We start from the raw sequence: 13,581 nt of genomic DNA on the forward strand, positions 1-13,581 counted from the left end.
GTATAATCCCATCTGTTATGCCGATTATCTCTCCTTCTTCTAGGTGTATGTTCCTCCCCCCTTATGTATTCCCTATCATTATCATATTCTCGCCGGTAATTGTTGTTTTGCCATCTATTGTCATAGTGTGGTCTTGACCTATTGTTGCCATACGGTGTTTCAGTATAGTAATTTGGTTGAGTATGATATCTTCTATAGGGTCTATTATGGTATTGGTTTATCGGTCTATGGTGTCTATTTATCTGTCTTCTAGGTTCGTATTCATGTCTGGTGTCTTGTTGATAGTCGTTGTTATGTTTGGTGTCTTTGACCGTGTCTGTTATCTCACTCTCTGTCTTTAAATTCGTACCTGCTTCTGCCATGGTGATTTTATCTGCATCATTTATAATTTCTTTGTTTTCTAACTCTCTTAAAAGTTTTTTGGTTTTTTTCTGTATAACATCATCTCTAATCTTTTTTACTTTCTTAAATAGATTGTCTTTCCTTTCGGATATGTCTATAGATTCATTTCCAGAATGTTCTAGATTAATTAAAATCTCTTCATTCTCTTTTATCTTTGAATCCATGTGTAATGCCAGGGATTCTCTATACTCTATGATGAGTTTTATTAATTGCCTGGATGTGTTAATTAAAACAGCCTTCCATTTCTCAGAAATTGGGTCAGACAGTGGGAATGCACATTCTTTATGTGTCATGAGCCCTTTTGGAATAATATCCAGTTCTAGGCATTTTTTCAGGAATGAAATCTCTGCCTTATATTTCACCTCTGAGATTAAGAGTTTTTCTAATTCCCTAAATATGGACTGGATATCAACTGTCTCATCCTCTTCTAGTTCAATACTTATCATTTTTGTTTGTTTATTTACATTGAACGATACATCTTGTCGGAGTGTAGCTAAAGACTCCATATTTATATAGTAGAGACAGTGGCAGCTGAGATTAGGCTAGGGATATGTAATAGATATGTAAATGTATATCTCAGCGCCTACTGAACCTTGTATGCCCGGAATGGTGGTACCTAGCTGCCACCTGGGGTGATTTCAATGTAAGTGGTATATCCAGGCGCCAACAATGGAGGCTAAGGTTAAGGTTAAGACTTAAATGTTAAGACTTAAATGTTTATTCGAGACAAATCTTCTATACAATAAAAGATGGTGTGGTTGTTATGATAAAAATGTAATACAACACTTTATACAAATGGTTAAATTATTTGGCTAAAAAATGCAAGGATCCTCGCTAAATTAGTTAAAAACATTAAACTATATTCTTACACTTTGTACGGGGTAAACTTATATAATCTTACACTTTAAACAGAGTAATCAAATATATAAAAATAGCTACAATTTGTAACACTAATATGTGTGGATGTGTGTGTGAGAGCTTGCGCTCCACACTGTGAACTAAATCCAAGTGGTGATAAGTGTGCTTGAAAGACAATCCTGTGGACAAAATATATAAATAAAAGTCAATCTTGTGACCAAAATAGATGTCAATCCTGTGACCAAAAAATAATGTCAATCCTGTGCAGAAAAAATAATAATAAAGAAGAATTGAAATCCTGTGAAAAAACAAAGTTGCAATGAGAGTCTATCCTTTTGAAAAAACTCCACTCCTGTGCTAAAAAGGAAAAAATCTTCTATGTGCAAATGTCCAACAACGTAATGTGTGTTGCAAACAAACATAAAAAAAACTATAAAAATAGTAGAACAGTGCTCGTTGGAGACTGAGCTCCAAGCAAAAATAGAAACAAAACAGATGAAATAACAAACAAATGCTGCCAATCGATAAAAAACCTGTGGAGAGAAAAAAATATACAATGTGTAGATAATACTTCCAATGTACCCTCCTAGTGGAATAGAGCTTACCAGGTCTACGCGTTTCGGCCTTGCCTAGGCCTTTATCAAGACTGATGGTAAGCTGCTTGTTTAGGCCTTATATAGGCGAATCTAAATTGTGACCGGAAGTGTCATTTGTCAATGACTTCCGGTTTAGCGTTCCAATAATTTTCTGAATTTGTCTGTATAATCACTATAGATCTATTTCCTTGAGGGTTTTTTGATGTCTAATGGTATAGATGTCATAAGGGGTATTTGGGGATTGTTTCTTAGCGTTTGTATAATATATCCTTTACCTCCGTGTTTTGCGATTACGTCACTTCCGGTGGGGAATGCGTGACCAATTTATTAATACTAGATGCCTATAATGATTTGTTTCTAAATACTTGAAGAACTAGAAGAGGATGAGACAGTTGATATCCAGTCCATATTTAGGGAATTAGAAAAACTCTTAATCTCAGAGGTGAAATATAAGGCAGAGATTTCATTCCTGAAAAAATGCCTAGAACTGGATATTATTCCAAAAGGGCTCATGACACATAAAGAATGTGCATTCCCACTGTCTGACCCAATTTCTGAGAAATGGAAGGCTGTTTTAATTAACACATCCAGGCAATTAATAAAACTCATCATAGAGTATAGAGAATCCCTGGCATTACACATGGATTCAAAGATAAAAGAGAATGAAGAGATTTTAATTAATCTAGAACATTCTGGAAATGAATCTATAGACATATCCGAAAGGAAAGACAATCTATTTAAGAAAGTAAAAAAGATTAGAGATGATGTTATACAGGAAAAAAACCAAAAAACTTTTAAGAGAGTTAGAAAACAAAGAAATTATAAATGATGCAGATAAAATCACCATGGCAGAAGCAGGTACGAATTTAAAGACAGAGAGTGAGATAACAGACACGGTCAAAGACACCAAACATAACAACGACTATCAACAAGACACCAGACATGAATACGAACCTAGAAGACAGATAAATAGACACCATAGACCGATAAACCAATACCATAATAGACCCTATAGAAGATATCATACTCAACCAAATTACTATACTGAAACACCGTATGGCAACAATAGGTCAAGACCACACTATGACAATAGATGGCAAAACAACAATTACCGGCGAGAATATGATAATGATAGGGAATACATAAGGGGGGAGGAACATACACCTAGAAGAAGGAGAGATAATCGGCATAACAGATGGGATTATACTCAGGATAAATCATACAAAAGGGGGGATTACGATTACCAATATTCACCGAAACGACAATACTATGAGGGGAGATCGAATCACAATAGACAAAAAGATTTTGAACACAGTTACAGAAACCAGAGGGGATACCATACTTCTGAGGGATATGACAGAAGAGATGATATGCATTACAATAATACTAATATGCATAGGACACCGATGATGAAAGAGGTAACTAATAATTACAGAAAAGATGAGACGAATGGAAGAGAGGAATGGAAAATCCAACAAAGGACCAAAAGAACTGAGTCTTATAGGGAACCTCAAAAAGCGACGCCCAATATCACAGCAGACTCACCGACTTTTTTAGAATTAGATCACATACACAACAGGGAGAAAAACAGGCCCCTGAGACCGCAGAGAGAGAAAGGCCCAGACATACCAACAACCTCATCAAGAAGAAGACACACCGAGGAAGGAGAGGAGGGGCCAAAGTAAACAAAAACAAGGATGAAGGAACACCTACGGACAATACCGAAGGTATATTCAATTTAAGCTCGCACACTTTGACAAGAGAAGAAAATTCCGTGCTTAAATATGGCCTCTCATTCGCTCCCACTAGGAGTCTGAATAAATTTCAAACTTTTATCAACACGAAAGAATTTATCCGGAAACTTACGCTGAAAAGGTTTTTTGCCAAATCAGCAATGGAAAGGACAATATGGACACCACAAGAATATAATGATGACTATAGACATACAAACCTAAGACCGAAATCATCCTTTTTTCCCACAAACAGTAAGGGGGCCTCTATAGAGGCATTCGAAACTATAGTCTGTAAAGAAATTAAGGAGCTACAATCCAAAAAATTGAAACTGAGGACACAGAATCTCTCTTACTAACAAATGAAGACAATAAAAACCTTGGAAGACAACCATAAACTAATCATCAAACCAGCAGATAAAGGGGGAGGAATTGTCGTGATGGATCGAGCTGACTACAGACTAGAAAGCGCCAGGATATTGAGCGACCAAGGAACCTATCGTCAGCTACCCTCGAATCCGATAGGGGCTTATAAGAAGGAATTACTAACGATTTTGGACAAGGCAAAAGAACGGGGAATACTAAACAAAAAAGAATATGACTATATCAATGTAGATCATCCAATAACACTGGTCATTTACCACTTACCCAAGATTCATAAATCTTTACAGAAACCACCAGGAAGACCGATCATTTCGGGGATTGGCTCCCTGAGTAGTAACCTTTCGGAGTACATTGATCTCAACCTTCAGAGATATGTAAAACAGTTACCCGCATACCTGAAGGACTCTACTCAGGTTTTGAACCTTCTAGAAGATATACCATGGGACGACGGCTATATCTTAGCCACATGTGATGTGATGTCACTATATACATGCATACCTCATGAGGATGGGCTGAAAGCGGTAAAATTCTTTCTGGATAAAGACCCCGAAATCCCGGACGATCAGAAAACATTCATCCTTGATGGAATCCAATATATACTGACTCATAACTATTTCCATGACGAGGGAAAATATTACCAACAAATTTGTGGCACGGCTATGGGGACCTGGTTCGCGCCCAGCTATGCGAATCTATATATGGGCAAGTGGGAGAACACCTTCTGGGAGTCTTGCCCGGCGGACGCGGACCTGGTCCTATACCGTCGCTACATAGATGACATTATTATCATCTGGAAAGGTACCCAGGAAGATTTGGACTACACCATTAAAGTTATGAATAACAGCACAGACAATCTAAGGTTCACTCATACTTGGAGTACCACTGAACTCATTTTTCTGGACCTTAAAATTGAAATAAAAGAGGGAAAAATTGAAACATCTACACATTTTAAAAATGTTGACAGCAACAACTACATACATAGTATGAGTTGTCATCACAAGAGCTGGAAAAACAATATACCTAAGGGCCAATTGTTAAGGATCAAGAAAAACTGTTCTACAGAAGAAAAATGGGAAGAACAGGCCAAAACCATTAAAAGTAAATTTCTGGAAAGGGGATATGACGAGAACATGCTGGATCAAAAAATCGAGGAAATTATGAACCTATGTTCCCTCCACTTATTACTGTTGTCTCCTTTTCTTGTTCTTTACTTTCTCTTCTGTATTACCCTTCAAGCCTATCATAAAGCGAGCCCTCGACTCATATCAAACTTCTATTACAAATCAGACCTGTTAAGGCCCCTCTCACCCACCATCTATCCTTTATTTATTTCTCTCGGTATGGGCATAGCAGGAAGCTCTAATTAATATATGGCCCATAGCCTACATGAAAGAGAATCACGACCCATGACTCAGGGACTTATGGCCTTTACTAGTAGAAACTTCACCCAATGACACCTAATATCAACCTACCTCTAAGCTCTTTAACCTCCCCCTTAGTTATCTTTCCACCCATTATGCTTTTTACTGCAGATGAACCCCACCTAAACTACTGCCCTACACTCCCACTACTTCAACATCATAGCTGCCGGCGGCCGAGGCAGCATAGTAAACATTAAGGGCAGCTCAGGAGAGACTGAAGATTCTGTTCAGTATTCAGATAGAGGACATTTATTAGGGTGCATCAGAGGCAGTTAGATACCACTGGGGACTGGATCTCTTATATTAAACCCTTTAGAAGGTCTTGGCACATGGGGCTTATCCCTACGCGCCCTTATACACTCACTTCAAGTTAGCAGTTATGGGGCTAATCAGCTCAAGTTATAAAACTACTCCCACGTTGATCTTAGCACATCCTGTAACCCATGGGGCTGTGACAGACATTAGACAGTAGCACTAGTGCAGTTTCACTACATATAAGTCCGAATAGTAGCTTAAGATATTACTAATAGTGTCCACAAGCTTAAACAACCGTGTTATCTCATTAGTCTCTCCCTTCCCCCTATGCTCCCAATTTTGAGCGGCTCTTGCCCGCTGACTCCCTTCCCCCCTACTTAAATAATATCCCTTCATATATGTTGGTGTGTACTCTACTTATCTAATCCTATTATTCTAACTATCTTATACCGCTATCCGGTTCAAAAACATCTCTCTCTACAGAGGCGGTATATCTGTAGCTCCTCAATTGTACACACCTCCCTCTCACTTCTTATTATTTAACATAAAAAATGAGGTTTCATTCTCATATACTTATCTTCTTATCTAGATAACATTCCAGTTATAGCACTAAAGCGTTTTTGTTGCTGTTATCTGTTTTTTATGCTCATTCACTGCAGATTACTTTCTCCCTATACTCATATGTAAGGCAGTTAATCGTAGATTTCTTCTGCTATTTTTTCCCCTTGGACAAGTGTATTAAGAAAAAGATTAACATTACTCAACCGTTTGCCTCAGATTATCTGCACATAATCTTCAGCTATAACTCCTTGTAACTGGACAATTCTTATCTACTTTTTTTTTCCCTTGTATTATGTTATTATATTGCCTCAATAAAAATTTATACAAAAAAAAAAAAAAATCGAGGAAATTGACAAAAGAGAGAGGAAGGAGCTTTTGAAATATAAAAGGAAAATGTGTCCGGTGGAAAATGACAGTATCAATGTGGCCATGATCACGGAGTACAGCGAGAACAAGGACATCATAGAAAAAATCTTCCAGAAACACTGGTCACTCCTGAAAGAGGACGACTTAATAGGTGACAAATTACCAGCAAAACCTAAATTCGTATACCGAAAAACTAAGAACCTGAAGAGTCGACTGGCCCCAAGTATAGAGAAGAAAAAGAAGCAAGGGATAACGGACACATTCGGAAAAGAAGTGAAAGGATTTTTCCCATGCCCACTATGTAAAGCGTGTAAACACGGTAAGAAATCAACCACATTCTGCAGCTTCACAACTAAAGAGGAATACAAAGTGAAAGAGCTAATCAGATGTCAAGACAGCGGAGTGATATACATGCTACAGTGTACATGTGGTCTCCAATACGTAGGCCAGACGTCAAGACCCCTAAGAGACCGGATACGCGAACACTTATTACAGATAGAAAAGTTAAACATGGACACAGCCTTATACAGACATTTTTCAACCAAGCATAAAGGGAACACCAAAGAATTAACTTACATGGGCATCCAGAAAATCGGGAAAGATTGGAGAGGTGGAAACTACACAAGAAAATTATTATCCGCAGAATCAAAGTGGATCTTTAATCTAGATTGTCTCCATCCAAAAGGATTAAATAATAAAGAAGATTTATCCCATCTAATCTAATTAAGTCTAGACTGGACAGTATATCCATCTCCTCTCAAATCTTAAATCTTAGCCCACAGAATATCTTGATTCTCTCCCCTCTAAGTATAAGTCTCTACAGTTTTAAAAAAACTCCCAAAAAAACTCTCAAATCTACGCCCACAGAATATCCTGAGCCTCTCCCCTCTAGGTATAAGTCCTCACAGGGTTAAAAAACAATTAAACAATTAACGTTGACATTATTAACAATAACTAACGTTTATATCAGTAAGATGCCTCCACATAAAACATTTAGAGGCTAGCCGAATGATTTCACCAATATGTATATAATTCCCTTCCCTCTCTTCCATACATCTACTGCAGTCCCTACCACTCTCTCCCACACATTCATTATAGTTCTTACAATTTATGATATCTATACCATCTATATATCCAAGGACAGACCACAATTAAGGGTACTCCAGCCACCCTTTGGAAATTCAATAAAACCCTCTACATAACAGCTATATAATTTATACAACTTTTTGAATGGAAGGACGAATCGCAGTTAATGGTACTCCAGCTGCTCCATCGAAATTTAATATTCCTTCAACAGATAGCAAGAAAGGGTAATTGAACAGTCCCCAAATAGCCTGTGTCCAAATAATAATGGGAGCACAAACAACCCAGGATGAATGATAGTGAAACAGATATGTCAGCATCACTCTAAGATACCATACCCCCTCTCTTGTTCCCCCATACTCACAGTTATCGTTGCGAATTAATCTAACCCTGATATAAGAATAAAGTCCAAATTAAGGATGAGCCCACATTTCCAATCACTGGTAATAAATAATTTAAACCCTAAAATAAGAATAATGTTTAAACTAAAGATTAGTCCAAGTCCCCAGTTATAAAAGACAACTAATAGACCAACTCCTCCATATTATATTAAAGGATATTAGAACGCTCTCATACTTCTTTGAAACCAAAGATATGCAAATAATGAGCATATCGCTTCTATATTGCAGACATGCAAATAATTACCATATCGCTTCTATATTGCAAACTTTCAATAAAGGAAGTATAACATACAACTATTAGATATGTAAATAATTAACATATCACCGCTAATACGAACACATCAATACACACAACATAAAGGAATAATCCAACAGAAAATAATTTGGATTAAGACAAACAATAAGAAGTCTCAGCTAAACCAATCACCAGCGCCAACTAGCGATGACGTCACAACCAATGGGGACTTTCAAAAATCGGAACCAAAATTAATTGACCTTAAATTAAATAAATAAATATTGATCAATAACTATTAAACTAAATTGACCTATTACAAGTATTTAGAAACAAATCATTATAGGCATCTAGTATTAATAAATTGGTCACGCATTCCCCACCGGAAGTGACGTAATCGCAAAACACGGAGGTAAAGGATATATTATACAAACGCTAAGAAACAATCCCCAAATACCCCTTATGACATCTATACCATTAGACATCAAAAAACCCTCAAGGAAATAGATCTATAGTGATTATACAGACAAATTCAGAAAATTATTGGAACGCTAAACCGGAAGTCATTGACAAATGACACTTCCGGTCACAATTTAGATTCGCCTATATAAGGCCTAAACAAGCAGCTTACCATCAGTCTTGATAAAGGCCTAGGCAAGGCCGAAACGCGTAGACCTGGTAAGCTCTATTCCACTAGGAGGGTACATTGGAAGTATTATCTACACATTGTATATTTTTTTCTCTCCACAGGTTTTTTATCGATTGGCAGCATTTGTTTGTTATTTCATCTGTTTTGTTTCTATTTTTGCTTGGAGCTCAGTCTCCAACGAGCACTGTTCTACTATTTTTATAGTTTTTTTTATGTTTGTTTGCAACACACATTACGTTGTTGGACATTTGCACATAGAAGATTTTTTCCTTTTTAGCACAGGAGTGGAGTTTTTTCAAAAGGATAGACTCTCATTGCAACTTTGTTTTTTCACAGGATTTCAATTCTTCTTTATTATTATTTTTTCTGCACAGGATTGACATTATTTTTTGGTCACAGGATTGACATCTATTTTGGTCACAAGATTGACTTTTATTTATATATTTTGTCCACAGGATTGTCTTTCAAGCACACTTATCACCACTTGGATTTAGTTCACAGTGTGGAGCGCAAGCTCTCACACACACATCCACACATATTAGTGTTACAAATTGTAGCTATTTTTATATATTTGATTACTCTGTTTAAAGTGTAAGATTATATAAGTTTACCCCGTACAAAGTGTAAGAATATAGTTTAATGTTTTTAACTAATTTAGCGAGGATCCTTGCATTTTTTAGCCAAATAATTTAACCATTTGTATAAAGTGTTGTATTACATTTTTAAGAAACACGTCCCTTCAAGCTCCACTCGGAGCTTGATAAATGGGCCTCTAAGAGACAAGGTAGTCACAGAGGTAAAAAGTATAATAATATAACTGTGTTGGGTATACAAAACTGGGGAATGGGTAATAAAGGGATTATCTATCTTTTTAAACAATCACAATTTTGGAGTAGACTGTCCTTTTAAACTAGCGAAGAGCAGATTTGCAATAGCTGAAATAAATGGTAATATTGCATCAGATAGACACTTGTGCTTTGCCTAGTGAAAAAATCTGCCATTGGCTTCCATGGAACAACTACACAAAACATTTCAGCATAATTAGGGCCGATGTTCAAAAGATCATTAGGACCGTGAGAAATACTCATTTCAGCCTTGCAATTCGCCTGCCAGGCAAAATGTTATAAACGAGTGGACTGACCCTTGCTGTACAGACGAATGGCGATCTGCCAGCCATAAGACAGTATAGGGCTGGCTGACTTTTGAACAATCTAACCACATAGCGAGTGAATGTAGATCTCGGCAGTGTGGAGGGGGCTTTTTTTAACTGCATGATTACAAAACATATACTATGTGTCCAGTAAATATAAAAAAGGTTTCTGCTTAGTAATAGTTCAAGTAATAGATATGTAAACTTTCTCTATTTTAATAACGTTTCGTATAGGGCAATTGCAATATTAGAATTGAGTTCACACTGTACTGAATGGGTTTATTGCTAATATTGCTGTCTCAGTACCAAAAGTGCTATTAAAATGTAACATGTTTGGTATAGAGAGATCACAATATTATAACTAAACATATTCAGTACAGTGTAATTTTGTAGTAGCTACATAATTATAATGAGCCTCTCTAGATATCTTCTCAAGTAAAGGAGCTACGTTTCATAAAAGATATAGGGCCTGATATTCAAAACCTCATCGAATTGGAGAGAAATCACATAGCAACATAAACATGTCTCAAGTTAAAATTTGTGTTTCTAAATTATATTTTTAAGGGCATCGCCGAACCAACGAGCCTTCTTAGAATATCTCGCCCAAATTATGCCCACATAGGGAAGGAAGTTAATTCAATAACAGAAGTAAAATGGTATGTTTTATCTCAATCATAAAAGTTTAATTTTGACTGTCATGAGTCTGCTACTAACAACTGTACATTTCAGCAGATTTTGTTATTTCTATAAATACACGCTAAATATTACTAAGCTATTGGAAAAGTATAACATTTTAAAAATAAATCACCAATTATTAAATAATATCTATTTCCCGAAGAGTGTTTATATACTTTTAGGCTTCAAGTATAACGGTATTGGCTTTCAAGTAAATTGGTGGAAATACACATACAAAAGGAATGGAATCTTAATGATGTCAACAACAAAAAAATACCCTTAGGCAATGTCTTCAAAAGATCATGAGCTCTTTAATTGCAAACAAGTTTCTAATTGTCTACTCAACTGAACATTTTGATGAACGGTGAGAACCTGCCTTGTCATAATTTTTTTTTTACAATTTGTATTACATAGTATATTATTAAGTATATTATTTGTATAATTTATTTATAAAATGCCAACATATTACTCAGCACTATGATATTTTATATAATATTGCAGAAAAGACATTTGCATAAATTATAAAGGGCAGTGAATCAGTAGCAACTGTAAACTACCTTTACCTGAAATAAGCAACAAGACTGATGCACGTGTGAACTAAAAATTTTTTTTTTGTCCTATAATAACATTTGCTTACCATACAAAATTAGATAAAAAATTTGAAATTGAAGTCAGAATACTGTAACTGAGCACCAGTTTAAAGGCTATGACGCCCTTCATTTCAATAGCGCCCTTTCTGGCTGTTTGCAAAAGCAGAGCCGACAACCACAAAGGAGAAAAATTAGCTGCTTCTCTGTGACTATGAGATAGTGTGCACCAGAGGATATACACTTACACATCCAATTTGTTGGCAAGTTCTTCTGTACAGTAACACTGTGATGGCCATTTTGGAGACCTTGCAACCATATTGAAAAAGGGAAATCCATACACTTTCCTTAAACTGTAAGCCCTTTATCTCATGGAGCACACAGAGGGGCCAGACATGATGCAGAAGTGTAGTTACACAATTATTAATTTTATTGCCATATGGACCCCCTAGATGTGTGGGCTCAGCCTCAGTTGAAACCTTTTGAGACCCCGGTAGTTAAACACCTGGATACAGATAAAGCATAAAATTAAAAAAAAGAAATTCCCAATTTACTTCTGTTTTCAAATTTACCTATTTCTCTTGGATAGGAATTTCTTTTCAGGCAGTGAAATCATTAGGTAGTTAATAGCCATTTTTTTAAATCACCCACCAATTACAGCAGTAAAATGTCTCTTATTGGATAGAACAGGTTTTCTTTGTCCAAAATAAGGCGTCTAGCCCTTTAATCTATATCAAGGACCTACCTGGTGTCTAGTGGTTCAAATGACTGAAAGAGGAATTTATACTCCAAAATAGCATATTCTCCTCCATAAATAACTCTCTGATGACCTGTTTTGCAGGTAATTAGCATTTCTATGGGATTCTTGCAATGCAGGTTGATCACCTGTATTGTATATTGGAGAGACATAAAACTGATAATTTAGAAGGGCTACCAAGGGGTAGAATGTCCTTCTATGTGGTCTTACGCTTTAGATAGGTGCTCCGTAACAGCTCAGATTCTCACCTTCTGTCACAATGCGTGGCTACTGCTTAGTTACGGTTGCAAAGAACATCTGTTTATCCTGGCCTACATTGTGTAATTTGTTGCATGATTTTTGTTGCCGCATTAGTTTTATTTACGAGTCGCGTTGCGTCAATTTCAATGCGTGTCACGTCAGTGCAGCACAAATGTTTTGGCATAGATGGCAGTATAAATTAACACAACTGTGTCCATATTTTGCCTGTTTGTTGGAGTTATTCCTTGAGAGTACTTATCTGCTGTTGAATTCTCGGTATTGACCTTCTGCTAGTATATATATATATATATATATATATATACTCTTTGTCTGTTGTTGACCTCTACTTGTTTTCTGACCTGTCCCTGGATCTTGATTCTGTACCCTCACTGCTCTCAAGTTATTGACATCTGCCTGATTACTGACCAGTCTTTGGAACTCAACTTGTACCTCAATTGCATTCAAATTGCTGACCTCCGCCTGTCTGACAACGCTACTGTTCAAACCCTGTAGTCACATCCTGGGAATAATCCAATGTGTTGGGACAGTGTTGTTTTTGTCACATCTCAGCCACTTGTCCTTACCTAGACAGAGGCCATCCTCTATAATTGAGCATTACAAGTTTGTTCCTCAGGGTGCTACCTTGAAAATAATTACATAGTCAAATATTGCCAGGATCTGAAGGGATTCTATCTGTCATAATCTGTACCCAAGGAATTAGAAATGGGTATTCTGAGGATTCATTTGTTACCATCAAAAATAGAAGGAAAAAAAACCTATTTGCAAAGACAAAATGTCACAGATGAATATGCCATCAATATCTGCAATGCTTTCCATTATTATTATCTACTTTCAGATTTTGACATACATTTATTTTAAAGGACCAGCAAATACAGTAGATTTGCATAATCAACAAATGCATGATAAAAAGACAATGCAATGCAATAGCACTTAGGGGCCGATTTACCAAATGGTCAATCGGCCCCAATGTAGCTGTTTCCGCGCGAGCCTTCAGGCTTGCCGGAAACAGCAGTTAAGAAGCAGAGGTCTTAAGACCACAGCTCCTTAACTGGATGCTGCAGCGTATCATGTCCGCCAGACATTAATAACTCAACCCCTATGTCTGAACTTGAAATGAGTAGCAGATTTTTTTCTGACAAATTTCAAAGTTATGTCTATTTCCACTCCCCCTGTATCATGTGACAGCCATCAGCCAATCACAAATGCATATACT

Source organism: Bombina bombina, chromosome 6 (genome assembly GCF_027579735.1).
Source record: "Bombina bombina isolate aBomBom1 chromosome 6, aBomBom1.pri, whole genome shotgun sequence".
Taxonomy (NCBI): domain Eukaryota; kingdom Metazoa; phylum Chordata; class Amphibia; order Anura; family Bombinatoridae; genus Bombina; species Bombina bombina.